The sequence below is a fragment of the Pocillopora verrucosa genome, chromosome 8 (assembly GCF_036669915.1).
Source record: "Pocillopora verrucosa isolate sample1 chromosome 8, ASM3666991v2, whole genome shotgun sequence".
In the NCBI taxonomy this organism is placed as follows: Eukaryota; Metazoa; Cnidaria; class Anthozoa; order Scleractinia; family Pocilloporidae; genus Pocillopora; species Pocillopora verrucosa.
Window position 1 is genome coordinate 15997025 of NC_089319.1, and position 16100 is coordinate 16013124.

At 36.2% G+C, this 16100-nt stretch overlaps 1 long non-coding RNA gene and 1 pseudogene across 2 annotated transcripts; one reads left to right on the forward strand and one right to left on the reverse strand.

The window, feature by feature from the left end:
* Positions 1–1127: 1127 nt before the first annotated feature.
* On the forward strand, positions 1128–7755 carry LOC131769143 (uncharacterized). 2 transcript variants are annotated; one of them, XR_010718409.1, is made up of 6 exons: positions 1128–1399; positions 2903–2952; positions 4908–4955; positions 5472–5999; positions 6368–6439; positions 6757–7755. It is a non-coding gene; the product is annotated as an uncharacterized lncRNA (long non-coding RNA). The 2 variants fall into 2 exon arrangements; XR_010718408.1 differs by lacking the exon at positions 2903–2952.
* A 6641-nt stretch (positions 7756–14396) lies between these two features.
* Positions 14397–15828, reverse strand: LOC136283008 (uncharacterized; annotated as a pseudogene).
* Positions 15829–16100: the final 272 nt, after the last annotated feature.

Here is a 16100-nt window from a genome sequence, read left to right on the forward strand (position 1 = left end):
TGAGTCTGAGATGAGTCCAAGATGCTCTTACAAGGAGATCCACAAGGTGAAAATCAGATTACATGCAGCTTATATTCATGAAGTTTACTTGGACACTTTGTTTCTATTGGCAGCGCTGGGTTTGGGCATACAGGAGGGACCGCTTCAATGTGAAAGTGAACACTACCAATGGTGTGGAAAGAAAGAATAGGACATATAAGCACCAGTTTCTTGCAGACAATAGAGACAAGACCTTAAGTGGTGTCATCACAGTTTTAGTGACACAATTTCTGCCAAATGAGTACAGAAGGTAAGGAATCAAAAGCTCATCTTGACCTTAGATCTCAGTGTGTTATATATTGATATCACATGACTATGATTTTAGGCCTAAGGTGTTTTCAGAGAATGTAGATATATAAAAGTTTTTTTTCTACAAGTGAGAAGGATGTATAAAGGTGTCATGCTTACTCTGGGATGAAAATTGCCTGTAAGAATTTCATGGATGATACTTAGACCCACATTTAATCCATAGGTTATATTCTACAAGTTCAAATTGAAATACTTAACATTTTGGAGGAAGCTCAAGCTGAATATTCGAATGTTGACCGTCGGTGTACTGTCATCACACAATCATCTTAAAATTGTGAAATATGTACATCAATTTATTTAATACAAGTTTGAAGGCTTATCATGTGATAAACTTCTGATTAAGTACCTCTTCAGAAATTTCTATACATATAAGTTTAACACAAATGCAATTAAAATTAATACTTAACTCTCTCGAGTATTCTGATGTCATTGTTCTTCTGCTCACTTGGCAGCTATGAGGTTTAGGTCGATGGTGTTTAGGATTTCAGAGGTGTTGCTAATCAATCAGACCGATCGAACCCAGGTTGACAACTTACGAACCGGCCAAACATTTCGTTAACAGCGCCATCGATCAAAGTATCATTACAGTCCAACAAAGGACCTGTTTTTCTGTTCAAATCTGGCAGAAACTGGCTCAGACGCACTACGCGAACTTCCTAACACTCGAGTACACTGTGAGTACGCGTCAACAAGAAAAAGCGGAAGTCACGTTGTAAACTGCGGATACTCATACAAGATGCCGCTGATATGTCGTGGGCTCATGTGGTTTAGGACGATGATATATATTGCTTTCCCTAGGACAACGCGGGATTCGGCTATCCTTTCGCGTCCCTTCCAACATTGAATGTGTTTGGGAATCCACACCATAGTTTCATTTAGTATATAACAAGTGCACTGGATCTTTTAAAAGTTCTGTTACCGAGCAATTCAACGATCGAACGAAACAGCTGACAGACCTGAATGGCACACCTGGCAGATTGTCGATGTGTTAGGAAAGACAGTGTTGTATGCAACTGGGCCCAAGGTTGTTACAGAGCCATCTCAGTGACAGGTATGTAGCATGCATTTAAATTTAGGATAATGGCAGTTTAATAAATATATTTTAATTTAACATTTTTAATTCTTATTTTTACACGGTTGTTAACTCGTCACATATAGCTGGCATTTCTGCTGGGTTGAGTTCAATTGGTGATTTAAGCATTACCCCCTGCAGGGCTGTCAATAATTTTTCAGGCAGGCAGGGAAATGAACAAGTAGCTGGGGTTTTAGGAGTCTGCTAGGGGGAGAAGTGGGAAGGGGTAGGAATTAAGATTCAGGGAACAAAAAACCTTCTTGTGGATAAGCACAAAAAAAACTTTGAAAAGGTTTTGACAGTCAATCATAATCACCCTCATGCTGTTTATTGTGGGATACAAACCAATTACATCCACTCACACAAAAAGAGCTTGTGTGACTTGTGACTGATTATTAATGACTGGTTAGTACCAGTGTGACTATTAAGAGACTACTGGAAACAAATCAAATGAGCCAAAAACATGGTGCTGTAAACATTTTGGGAATGTAAGCTTTTCTTCTTCATTCTCAAAGCAAAACTTGTAAGAAATTAATGAAAGGCATGTAAGAAATTGCTGAAAGAAAACTGTCTACGCTGATGTGCTTTAGATAGTCTGGTGGGAGTTTTGTAAAATGCATTCAAGCTGTGCTAGCCAAAAAATTTTGTTGACATGTGATTTGTTGGAGAGGAAGACTAGTGATTTACACTTGGTACCATTTGTGAAAGTGATAGATGTCATTGATTTCTGACAGAAATTCTAGTCTCACTTGCTGCATACCATGTGTAAAAAAAAAAATAGGGCAAGATTTGTTTTCAATTTTGGTTTTATCTAAGTGATAGTGCAATGTCTTTCATTATTCTATGATGTACTTGCATGTTAAAATTAATTTTTTTAACAAACCTGTTTGAAAAAAGATTTGATTAATTGTCAAATTAATCAATGTTAATTGTTTGGGTTGGACCAGAGTATTATGAACTGGGGTCAGTTTGAGGAATGATTTATGTGCACTTATCTTTTTTTATCTGTGAAACTGACTTGTCAATAGCACACAAAATGTAACAAAAAGCAGTGACCATATGCCAAAGAGTTGTCTCCAAATTTGAATTGGAGTCACAAATTTAGTTATTCCGCCACAGTTGACCGGCAATTGAGGTGATACCACTAATTTAAAAAATTTGCCAATTTTTAAATGTTTGTGTAGTGGAAATTTTTTTAGCAAAATGCAGCTAGTCTGTAATCAGCTGACCAATAACAATATAAGTAAAGAATAATTATCCTCAGGCTCTGAGAGTGTTGTCATATAATACCCGTGATAAAGCAGAGGGAATTATTCAAGAATATTCCCCTCACTTTTTGCTTATAATTGTTAAATATTTGGTTTGTTACCTTGTGATATAAATAAACACCTTTTTTTGTCTCAGTGTTAAATAAATCCAAATTTGTCATTTAGCTATTATTATGTCATACAAGTATACTTATATTACCGTTTTTATCCTCAGCTAGGCTACATAGAAATAGGATAAAAGTTGGGGGTGCAGCCTAAATGCAGGTAAAAGTGTTTTGGCACCAAGTCTCCTGCCTCCAAACAATACATCTTGGACCATATTAAGACTGCAAGTTTCCCTTTTTTAACTGAGTGAAATATAGATATGCAGCAGTCAATTTCTTGAATTTTGAAAAGCACATGATTATTGTGGTCTGTTGAAGTGTTTAAAAGCTTATCCCCATCAATCCAGATGCTAATGTTGACATAAGATTTTTGAATCAAATCAATCAGGCAGTCACCTTAAACTGTTCCCACAGCTCGTTTTCACATCAGTTCACAAACAATTAAAATTACTTGAGATAGTGTTGGATTTGCACTTAAAACTCCAATAATTTTTTGTTCAATGATACCTGAAATAAACTCTAAAGTGTAAGGTGAAAATTTACATGTTACAGGTTAGAAATGATTGAAAGAACTAAGGTAAATCTGGAGATGTTTTGAGTCTAACTTGGTGAGATTGCTCTGAAAGCTTCCAAATAGTCACAGAACCACTCAGTGCCATTACCGGTACCTGTTTCTTATTGTTCTGTTACTTATTACTCTGTATAGCAAACTGTGGCCTCTTGTTAATTTTATTCTAAGCCTGGTTAATAAAACTATTGCAATTTTTCTTTGTCAATGGGTTTCATCGGGACAGCTACACTCACTATTTCTGATTGCAATTCACTGATCGTTATTTCCACCAAAATTAATCAAAAGTTTGGGGTGGCTTATTGGTGAGTAAACACAGTTCCCTTTGCACTTGGGCAAGACTTCAAGTACAACATTATGCCAACAATTCTTGGCTTCCATCATGCTATTCTGCTCTAACTTGAATAATCAAAACAGCTGCAAGATATTAGAAATCCTGGGAGATTACTGGAATATGGCCTGTATGGTAAATGCTGTACATTTGAAGGAAAAAACTAGTAAAGATGTGGATAAAGATCCAAATGAAAAAAGAGATGAATATGACACTCATCTGGAAACAGAGACCTAAACTGTGGAACTTGCTGAAATCTCTACACACTAGGCAATAATCTGCCAACAAATTGGAAGAACCTGGAGGGACTGAAGTACTTGACTGGTAACTGGATGGTCCTCAAGAAGAACTAGCTTGTTGCTGCCGGCAATGCTTATCCTTAACCACTTTCCTCTCTGCTCTCCTCTCTGCTTGAAACATTTTCTTTTCATCATCAGAGCTTGTCAGATAGATATTTGTTGACTGTAAGCCAACCAAACCTGCACTTATCAGTTAGAATTATGACCTTTATTCTTTTTCAATACTAAAGCGGTACCTTCTTTCAGGGCACATTTTGCTTTCTCTAAGGAACTACTTCTCAAGGGGTTCAAAACTTCATCCAACTTATTGAGAACTTGAAACTCATGATTAAGTTGTTGTAGGGTTCTCTTCCAAACAAATGTATAGTTCACATGATGAGCCTTCCTCATGGCTTGCTTAACTGTAGCTCTGTTACTCTTAGAAAAACCTTGAGCAAAACTGGCTAGCATTGATTTTACATGTAGCACTTGCATTAAGTTTTCTGTTGAAGAGCCAGTCAACATTGAAAAAGCAGATTTGATTACTATGAATGGATAGATCCAATATGGATCTTCTTCTGCTGCATCCACAAAGCGAGATGCTGGGAGTTTGTCCATGTTAGAATTAACTGCAGTGCAGAGGTGTTCATAGACTCTCAGAATTAATACTCAATTACTTGACACTTATGTACTGTTATTCAAATAACTTAACACTTAAGAGAGATACCAAAACACTCACTAATAAGTACAAAATGGCATTCAAGACATGAAAAAGAAAAAATCTGCTCAACTTCACAATGCAGATATTTTGATATTTCAGCAAGGACAATTTTTTTTACATTTTCCATCTTGTTAACAGCACATGTTAAACACAAAGCATTTTTATTTTCAACAAGGTTGTAAAGTTATCGATCTATTTAACTTTTCTTACTGTGTAGACCAGGAATGACACTGAGCAACTCAGGATGGATCATATCACTGAAGAGGTTTGTTCTTTTTAATGAATATGTTCTTAAATTTTTATTCTAACACATATGGCTTTTGTAATGATGGCTGGCAAAAGGCCTTCATTAGTTAAATGTAACTTAAATAACACAAACATCGAGCAAAATCTAGTTGTGGGAATCTGAATTGGGTTTTAACCTTTAATGCTTTGTTTTCAGTAAACCTACTATTGGTGACAAAATTGTTGACATATTGACCTTTTTAACCCCCTATTCCTTCAATTTTATCTCTTTTGCCCTTGTTAGTTAACCTATTCACCTACTCCCCAAAACAATGTTGTATGGTGTTTCCATGAACCTTTAGCTAGATACAGGCAACTTTGAATGAGGGAAGCGAGGTTCTTGTCAATGATTTAGAGTGTGGTAGAGACAGGAGTGTTATTCTACACATAAATAGAACTCTTCAAATAAGTTCCAACTCATTTTGATGTTGATTGTAGCATGGAATTGCATTAACTTTCTCCTGTATCAAACATTTATCTTGGTGGTATTCTCCAGGCTATTGACAAACAGCTTATCAACAGAATGCAAGAGATGAAAGACACTGTAAGCAGTTTGTCAAAAGAGATAAAATTATGCAAGCCAAAATCCACCACAACTACCAACAAATAGGCACTTCTAGCCAACAGACCCACACATCCCAGGCATCTATGAAGATGTGGTCCAGAGTTGACCAGCAAAACCAAAGAAGAGGAAGTGATGAAACAACAAAAGCTGAAACTGTGTTGGTTGCACAACAAAAAAACAGAAGTAGCTGTTAAATCAATTTGGAAATGAGATTACACTTCTGGATGCTATTTAAAAGACTGTGAGATACAACTTGCCACTATTCTTTCTGGTTGTTAAAACCAATGTGAACTGTGGAGGGATGGGATCTTTCATTATTCAAAGTGAAACAACAGCTGCAATATTGAGGACTGTTAGCAATCTCTAATTATGAAAATGACACTTGGAAGCCCTGATATTTTTTGACAGACTTTTGTCTTGAGAAAATACAGACAAACACAATCAAGCAAACATTTACAGGTAGGGAATTAATAATAAAGATTGAAAATGCGCTAACTTCTGAAAACAACAGCAGTCATTTGGAGGTTGCTTAATCAATGCACCTGTTTGGTGCTGTAGATTTGCATTGTAGATGCATTATTTTTACACTTCTTATAAAGACTCTAAACAACTAACACAAGTCCTAATAAATGGCACCTTTGTATGCTTTCACATACATAAAGTGGTGTGCTACAAATGGACCCCACACATCTGTGACTTTCTCTGTTAGCACTGGTGGTGGGAAATGTGACTGGGGAAGACTAAAAATGAAGGTTTTGACTTTGGTTTGAGCTGTTGCCAAATCAACATCAAAGGATTAATTTTAGAAAAATGTGACTTCCCTACAGGACAAAAGCCTCTGGATGGCAAATCCAAAGCTGAAGAACTGGTTTGATAAAACATGGTTGGCAGAAGCAAAGGTAATGATTATTTCACTCTGTTTACATGGCTTAGCACTGCTGATAGTAACATGTGAGACATCACTGTTTTATTAAAGAATTTTAGAATGAAATGCATCAACTAAGAATAGGGAAAGGAAGAGAAATGTCATAATTCCTAATTTCTCAGTTCTGACCATTTTCTCCAGCTTATAACATTATTACTTTGCATATATTTCTTATACAGGAAACTCTGAACTACTCAATTTTTAATTTTTTATTTAGGGTTAAGGAAGTGCTTTAATTAATTAGAATAACATAATGATCTGAGATACCAACATGTGATCTTTGCTATTTAGGTGATGAATGTGGGCATATAGACAAGACAGGTTTATGGTCTATATCATCACCAATAATGGCATTGAGTCTTAGAATGAATCTTTAAAATATCATCACCTCAAAGATCACAATCCTAACAGTCTAGCTGGAATGATAACAGTACTGAACCAGGAGATCTGGTGTAACAAACACCAAAGGTAGGTACCAACATAGCCAACAATGATGGCAATTATGTGATATGTATGTTATTGTGTGAAGAAAAAAAGCTGATTGAAAGAAGTCATAGCATTAGTGAATAATGATAAGATTGCCTCTGATGTAGCAGCTCCTTCTGATTCTTGGGTTCTTTGTGAGGACTTGAGATTTAAAGGGACATCATCAATCAGAATGTATTTATTCAGTTAAGAAATAACATGACATCCATACTGAGTTTTTATTTCTGTTGCTTGTAGTGAGTTACAGTACTAAAACAGTTGTACACATTCAAAGAATAATGAAGAGTGAACACGTAAGAGTTAAGGTACATTTAAAGTGCTCTGAATATTTCTTCTCTTATGCATTGAAAACATACAGACGGTGAACTAACTTACAGTTCATTTTACTTGCCTTGTCACTTTCTGATACGTGCAGTCCCTTGTACAATTTCAGTATACTTTAAGTATACTTCAAGTATACTTTTTCTGTACTTTCCAGAAACGAAGTACATTTGAAGTATACTTAATTTAGACTTCAACAAAAAAGTGTAAATGAAGTTTATTCAGAAAATTGTAATAAATGTACTTTATTTGTACTTAAATGGGAAAAGTATACTTCAAGTATACTTTCCTAAACCTTGGAATTTGCAAAAAAGTTGCCATAGAAAATGAAGTATACTTTGTGTATACCTTTAAAACTTAATTACAGACAATCTGGCCTGCAAGTCTACAATCTTGAAATCTCTACACAGCTCCTTTAAAACTGAAACACTTTAAGCACTAAATTTAATATATGTTCAAAAACCATTCCAAGAAAGAAGATTTTAAATCAGTAGAACACAACTGTCTAGAAGCCACAGGAACTGTGTTTCTTGCAAAATGTCATTAGAAGAAGTGCCGTAACAAGTTGTAAGCACTCAGGTGAAGCTGAAATCTGATCTAATAGCCAGATTGCTTCCACAAGAAGAATAAAATGCTGAAAATATTCATCAAGCAAAATATTCCACAGACATAGGATGCCACAAAAAACAAAAACGACTGGAATTCAGAAGCTTTCCAATAAGAAAAATCCTTCACAATGCTTCTTGGTGTTCTTGAAAAGCAGTTGCGTGGTGTAATATTAAGCAAGCACCTCTCAACTTCATCCAGTCTTTTGCTTACAACCCCTAAAAGTGACCAGCAACTACATGTAATAAATAATGTTACTGTGAATGAAAAGTCGACAGCTACTAGTGATGTGATTCTCAAGAAAGCTCTAACAAAACTTGCTCATCACAAAAGAACCCATGAAGGTTTAGACTTTATTCTGCTTTTCCCTGACCAGATTTGGGTGATGAATTTACTTCGTACAAAAAAGGTTTTGAAAAATGCACAATTGTACTACTAGTTCAATTTTTTTGCAAGTAAAGTGACTCTTTGTTCTCTGAGTTATCATTTTCTTATGAAAGTGACAATGAATGGGAAGATCAGCCTAGTTGAAGTGATGACAAAACATGGGGAACAGGTGTTCAGAAAAGACCCAGCAAGTAAAGATTCGGTGTTACCTACAGTTGAGATCATCCCTGACAACAATTATGTGGAATGACCCACATATTGTTTCATTTTTCCTGTAATTACAATTATCAAAAAACATGCAGATGTGTGCTACAATGTTTGGGTGAGCAATGTATCAAATGATGGAAAGCAACAAAATTCAAATTGTGCGGATGAAGGAAGAGAAGTTTGCATAATAGATGCAGCTCTACAGGTTACTCAGCCTGAGACCAAGGAAAGCATCAAGGGTATCCTCCATGGGTTGCTCAACAACATGTTATTCATTTTAGTCAGAATGAATATCCGGCAGAGGCACATATGGAAAGATATTAAACAGCCTAGATGAAATCAGCTACGAGGTGTAGATGATCATGTTAAAATTGTATCCATTGGAGAACTGACAATAGACAATGGGGAGCAAAGAGAGTGCTTCACAGGTATGCCTTTTTGTGCTTTTAATTAAATAATTGTGAGTCATAAAAAACTTTGTAACAGAGTTTCAGGTGACTGGTATTAGATCAAAGGGATTGCTGCTTGGCTGCTGAGCTGAAGGTTGTGTCAATTATGCAAAGTGGACCTTCACCATCATTTCTTCACACAGCTGTTGTTCAATAGTTAAGTCGTGGAAAGCTTTCGTCAGTTAATCATGAAAGCACTCTTTAAGGAGCAGCATTAAAGGTAAATAAATAAATAATTTATTTTGCAATTTTTAAGTGGGGGTATCGAATATTTATCAGCCATGATTCTTTTGATAAATTCGTTGAATACTTTCCAAAATGAAATGCATGAAAAAGTCATTATCCATGGCTAATTATTATAGAGTAGGGTTATTTCAGTAATAAGACAAATTTTGTTTCTGGCTAGTTATTACTTTTGAGGAAGGTTACTGATACATGGTTTCTGATGTTTTCGTGTGGTCGGAGAGCCATGAATTTCAGGTAAATTCTGTGAAATTCACAAAACCATATAAAATATCACAAACTATGCTAGAGATCTTGCCAAATACATGTCGCCGCGACATATTTGAAACTTATAATATATTTGAACTTACCCTGGCTGTTGGAGCTGTTTAATTGCCATAAAATTGCAAATTGTGACCGTGAAAGGCAAAACGGACACAAACGGAAAACCATTTGAATGGCAAAAATGCACAGATGTAGAACGGTAGAACGGCTAACAAGCAATCAGTTTGCCTAACCGTTCAATAAATTATTAATTAAATTATTTGAACAGTTTTGTCAGCCATTCAAACGGATGAATAAAAATTTCGAACGGACGGGCAAACCGTTCAAATGGGTTAATTAATTATTATTTGAACAGTTTCAATGGTTTGCTTAGCCGTTCGAATGGATGAATAAAACGCACAATGTCGAACAGACTGGTAAGCTTTTGGAACGGATGAAAATATTAATTAATCCATACGATTGGTTTACCAATCGTACGGATGAATAAATTGCTTAAATGGTTTGCAAAACCATTCCAAGCGCATGGCTTGATCATGGAACGAGCAATGTTGCTGTGTATTGTTTTCATTTCATTTGTCGTTATTGTCAATTTCAAGACCTTTATTCTCACGATCGAAAATGGAGACTGTTTCAATTTCTCATCGAAATAGGGTTATTAAAGAAAAATTAATGCTTTGCTGATGGACCAAAAACCGTGGGGCGCTTAGAACTTGATTTCAATTAACCGAAACCGATTTTTAACCGATTTTTTCTTTTCTCCTACAAAAATAATCCACCTCTCACTGGCATCAATCGAGCGAACCCTAATCTATGGCACACCTTGAATAAACATGAGCTGATTGGCTAAAACGATATTGCTGACAGAAAAATAACAAACGTACTCTATTTCACAATAACACGTGGAATAACGTGATCTTTGCCATTCAGATAAAAATTAACACCTTCAAAGATTGGCAGTTCGTGACAAAATAAACATTAAAAGCCCTATGCTATTATCGAGTTTCCGACGAATGACCTGATTTTCAATTTGTCTACCGACATACAGAGGGACCTGGTAATTGAAAGCTCACTTCTCACATCTAATAAATATAATTAATGAGAGTTTTATTATTTTAAATGGGAGCATAATTTATTGTATTACAGCAAAGAGAAACTATTACACTCACCTTTGCAAGATCTTCGTTTCGGTTTTCCATTGCCATTGCATTGGTCTTGCGGACAGCCTCCAACTCATTCTTCAAGACATCACACCTTGTTTTTTGTGAGCAGTTGATGTTTTAGAGAACAGATTTCGACCACTTAACCATTTAGTTCTTCTTTTGTCCTCTTTGCTTCTCGATCAGTGGCCCACTTCATTTCCCTCTGCAGATTTTCTGCTGGGAAGGATGTATACGGATCCTGCGCGATGTTAGGATCAGGTGTCGTAGATGATTCGGCATTCTTTTCCTATTTAGAGACAGTAATTACTACAGCAATAACTTCGAGCTTCGAGATGGCATAAGACAATCAAAAAGAAGTTGTCGAAGAAAACATGATGATTTTTTCTGACAAAGTTCTGCATTAGATCGTGAACAACACGATATCCAAGATTTTGTTTCGTCATGCCATGTTGTTTCTTTCAAGTATACACTTGGAAATCAGAAACATACCCACTTGACGCTTCTGCACAAACCCACACTAATACCACGCTTTACAGGCTTCACTGGCAAATACTGCTTCATGCCAAGGTGTCCTTTAAATTTAACCATGGCTTAGTCCACAGACAAATTTCTCCCTGGTCATAGTGTCTCTACAATTTTCAACAACATGATCCAGAATGGGGCGAACTTTGTTCGAACAAAGTTCTGCATTAGATCGTGAACAACGCGATATCCAAGATTTTGTTCCATCATGCCATGTTGTTTCTTTCAAGTATACACTTGGAAATCACAAACATACCCTCTTGACGCTTCTGCACAAACCCACACTTTAATACCACGCTTTACAGGCTTCACTGGCAAATACTGCTTCATGCCAAGGTGTCCTTTAAATTTAACCATGGCTTCGTCCACAGACAAATTTCTCCCTGGTCATAGTGTCTCTACAATTTTCAACAACATGATCCAGAATGGGGCGAACTTTGAACAACTTGTTATGTCTTGAATCTTCTTGCAGAACTTGTCTTGTGTTGGTATTCAAATGAAAGTACTGAGACAATTTGTCAAAATGATTTTTTGACATGCCTTTTCTACGGACGGAACACCAATGAGTGGATCGCTGCTCCAGTAGAGGTGATTTGCTGGCAGCTGTTTGATGCCAAACAACAGCTGTACTCTGAGGAATGCTTTCATCTCTTCAAGTGTCATTCCATGCCATTCAGTGTCAGGTTTTGCAGCGATGCATTCTTGTGCAAATCAATTAGTTTCACTGACGATATGTTCAATCAAGTCCTGAAAACATTAAGTAAAAAAAGTCAATCGCAGTTCCATCCTCTGCGACTCCCTAGGTTGGACCAGTGGCAGTGGTGAATGGTGAGACTTCAACTAGATGGTTGTTGTCTTTCCACCGACAGCATTGTCTTCTTCTTCGCTCTTGGACAAAAGCCCAAACATTGATTTTAAAGGGATGTTTGCACCTTGGCTTCATCTTTGGGCTTCTCCCTTTTCCCTGAAAAAGATCTCTCTGTGGTGCTCCACTTAATAAGGAACAAGGAAGGCAAAAATAATGGCCTATCTTTTAGCAAATTATATTTAAAACTAGAGCTTTAAAACTGTATTTATAGTACGAAGTGTCTGGCTACAGATAGCCAGAATCAAAATAAATTATCATTTCAAAAAATAAACTTGAATTGTCTGGAATGTTTTGTAATTGTAATAATAAACATTAAGATAGCTTTTTAAACTATGCACATATTCAAAATTGCTTATTTTTCTGCCCACCAAAGACCAAACATGAAGTCATATTGTTCTTCATTAAGAGCTGGCCATGGGAATTCCTTTGAGGCAAAGGGTTGTTTATGAAGGTGCTCAATCATTCCAAACTTTTTTCCTGATTCACAGCCAGCAAATAAACAATACTTGCTCATCGTTTTTGTTGTTGATTGAATGCATACAGGCATTCACAAGAGACTTCTGCTTTGCAGTGCAGTGTTGTGAAAACATTGCAGCTACAGTTTAAAGTCCTGCATGGAGAGCAATTAAACCTCGTCGTAGTGTGATTCCAACTGACCTCCCTGAGGTCTCCATTATGAAATGGTTGATGAAGATATATAGTATAATTATTAATGACAAAAAGTAAGTCCAACGAAAGTTTATCAATTTAACAAATGTAATCCTATGAATGCGATTTTGAGTTGATAATGTTTACAAAGTGAAACTGAAGAATTGTTTAATATACTAATTTATTATCATTTATCCAGGCTGGCAAGCTGGATTGATTGAGAGCCTGCAGACAATAATTTAAATCTACAAAATATCTCTAGAAATGTTCAGTGAAAAAAAGTTCAGTAGCAAGCTTGAATTGAATGGGAGCCTGTTAAAATAATACAAGTATGTGACCTAGGCAGGTTCTGATGTTATTTGAACAACGAGACACTTATAGCCACAAATAAATTATTTATAGTAGAAAATACAAGAAAAGAAAAGGGTGATTGCAAGCTAAAAGAAATAAAAACAAATAGCAAATCACAAACAAATAATTTATGATAAAATAATTGAAATAATGAAAATAAAACAACTAGTAAAAGTACAATAGATTGTCATGGCAATGCACTGAATTTAACATACGACAATTTTAAAGTGTTGCATGACCATTGTCATGCAACACTTTAACACTTTTTTGCATGATCATTGTGTGACATTCAATAAAAGAAAATCCTCTTATTCAAACATATAACTATTGAATAGCAAGCTATTCTTAAAATTAAACAAAATAACTGAAAACAAGTAAATACTGATAAAACAATAGCTCAAAACAACAATATTAAATAAAACTAGTCTCAATAGCTAACTGTACTTCTCTTGTAAGGGATCTAACAATAGCAGGAAATTCTTATGATTTTGAAGTTAGGTGTGGTAGTGCGACATAAAGGAAATTTTTGATGCAAATCCTGTGTGTGGGATGATTTGATTATCAATAGGAAATAGTTCCTGGAGATGTAACTCTAAAACTATGACCAAAATGTCATGCATTTTGTGAGCCTGGTCACAAGTATAACAAAGTACATATAGAAATATGAAATGCAAAATTAGCCCTTCAAAAAACTTTACAGCATGTTACATTAAAGTGCATATTACATTAATTACAAATTAAAAATTAAAAATTGGGATATAGCAACAAATCAAATTGCTTTATCTGCAAAAGCTGGAATTCACCATGCAGAAATACCTATGGTAACTAAACAAGGCTGGTAGAGGCTATTCCATTGTTCTCACATACAGCCTTGAGTGGAGAGGAAAATTTACCTTAGTCTGAGATGGACCTTTTATGACATAGTACAGATAATATAGAGGAGCTTGGTAGTTTGTCAAGGCCCAGGGATGTATTGGAGGACAAGGCCATAATCGCTTTTCTTACATCATTACAGCATACTTGTTGGAATTCAAATGTTCTTTGCTGATGTACAACTTCTTGGCAGTGGCCAAGGAGGGGCGGGTGTTGAGACCGCATTTCTGTGCAATCTCTCAAACTTGCTCCTTAGTATACTGGTATCTTTGGTTTACTGATGACACTTAGAGGAATTCTTGGGAAGGGCACGTCTGATTGTTTTCCATATACTGCTGCTGTTGCCTTTGTTAGCTGTCACCTGCTCATTGTAATGCACTTCAAGTATTTGGGTGACAGTGATTTCAGCAGCACCCAAGATGCCACTGCATTGCAGCATGCGGCTATGTACAAAGAAAGAATATCGCAAAGAAGAAATAGGAGAGAAGGTCTCTTACTTCAAACTTCTCACTGAAGAAGGGCTGAGAAAGTTGTGGATTCATGCTATTAAGTATATTTCAGTCCATTTTCAACGTGTCTGGAAGAGAATGACTGTGGGTTAATGAGCTCAGAAGCAAACTTGTCATGGTTTCTTTACCTTTTACTTATTAGCTGAAATCTTGAAGCTTTGAATCCATATTTATGCTCATTCTTTCAGAGATTAGAATTTGATTGCTCCCTTGTGGCAGATTCATTGCTGTTAATAGAATTCTCATCAACTTCAAGAGTTCGAAGGAGCACTTTTTCAGCATCATTCAGGCTATCAGAAATAAAAAATGTATCCATTGCCAATAAAGGAAATTTGGGGTAGGTCAGTTCTGTTGGTGGAGAGTTTTTTAATCGATGAATTGAGGCAATGTTAATGGTGGCACTAAAATTTGCTTCTGTATGAGTTAGCTGATAACTACAGATTGATCCTGTCTGACTCTGACCAAATTTTGTTTGTGCAAAGGCTGGTGATAAATTTTCCGCAGTCATCAGTGATTAACTGAACTGTGGGTTTATACCTTGAAGGGTCTTCTTAAGTTCCACTTCTGACTGGAGGTCATGGTTAGGATTCATCCTAGCTTCATACAGCAGAGACTTCTTCAAACAGTAATTTCCATAAGTGGTTGAGGATGGATGTTGTTGCCACAGCCTTTGGTGTGCCATCTCTGAATGTTTGAAGTGCATCCTAAATCAGGATGTTCATCATTTTCCAGGTTCAGGTCATCAGTTTTCTTGCTGTCATAAAAGCTAAACTTGCATGCTCTAAACAGTAAGGCAAGAACATGGTTGCAATTACTCACATTTCCAGCTTTACATAAACAGTTGGCATGCATAACTTGACCTAAACGACGCAAAGCACAAATCAAAGACTGTGGGGAGAATCTTTCTTTCTGAAGCTATGGTAGCATTTTGCTCTCATGTCAAAGTACCTTTGATAACTGTTTGCTTCTATATCTCTAAGGTATGCGTCCTTTAAAAATGTCTTTGCCTTCCTCAAGTTTGTGGGGATAGAATGATGATCTGCATTTCCCACTCTTTTTTCAGAATCTTTGATGTGCTGGTTCATTTCTGCTGGCGTAAACGTAGGCATTCTTTCCAGTGCGTTTCTCAGCCATCACTTAGATATTTTGGGGTTGAAGTTTCAGTGGAGCATTTGGTTGAAAGGTCAAAAGCCTAGTCTTCCCTTTAGTATAAATCTCATCAGGATCCAGATCAACTATCATTTTATCTTGACCAGATGTGATATATTCTTGGACTCTATGATTAAAACAAAGATTATCAATGTAAGAATTTCACAGCCACATGTTTAAATAGTTGTGTGTGCTCTCTGTTTTGCAAGGCACGCTTTCGTTTCGAGTCCCTTAAGTGAATAACCACAACATCTTAACCAAAACTTCAATTCCTCAGTGGGAATAATGTTTTCTGCCAACAAGGAACTGGATGACACCATCATTTCTCTGTTGTTGACTTTCCTGAGGCCTTTCCGACCTCATTTCCATGTTCTTGAATCCAGGCCACTCTGCGTAGTGGCCATTTATGAATACAGTGTATAGAAGTCCTAATCAAAATTGGTGACATCTTCAGAGATGTGACAAATGAATGAGCAATGAAATCATTGGAACTAATTTGAAACCCTAATTGGCAACATCAGGTCAATGGTGAGTAACTTCCTGCAAGGTTACTGTGAATTGCCACAGTATTTGCAATCTAGTTACATTGATA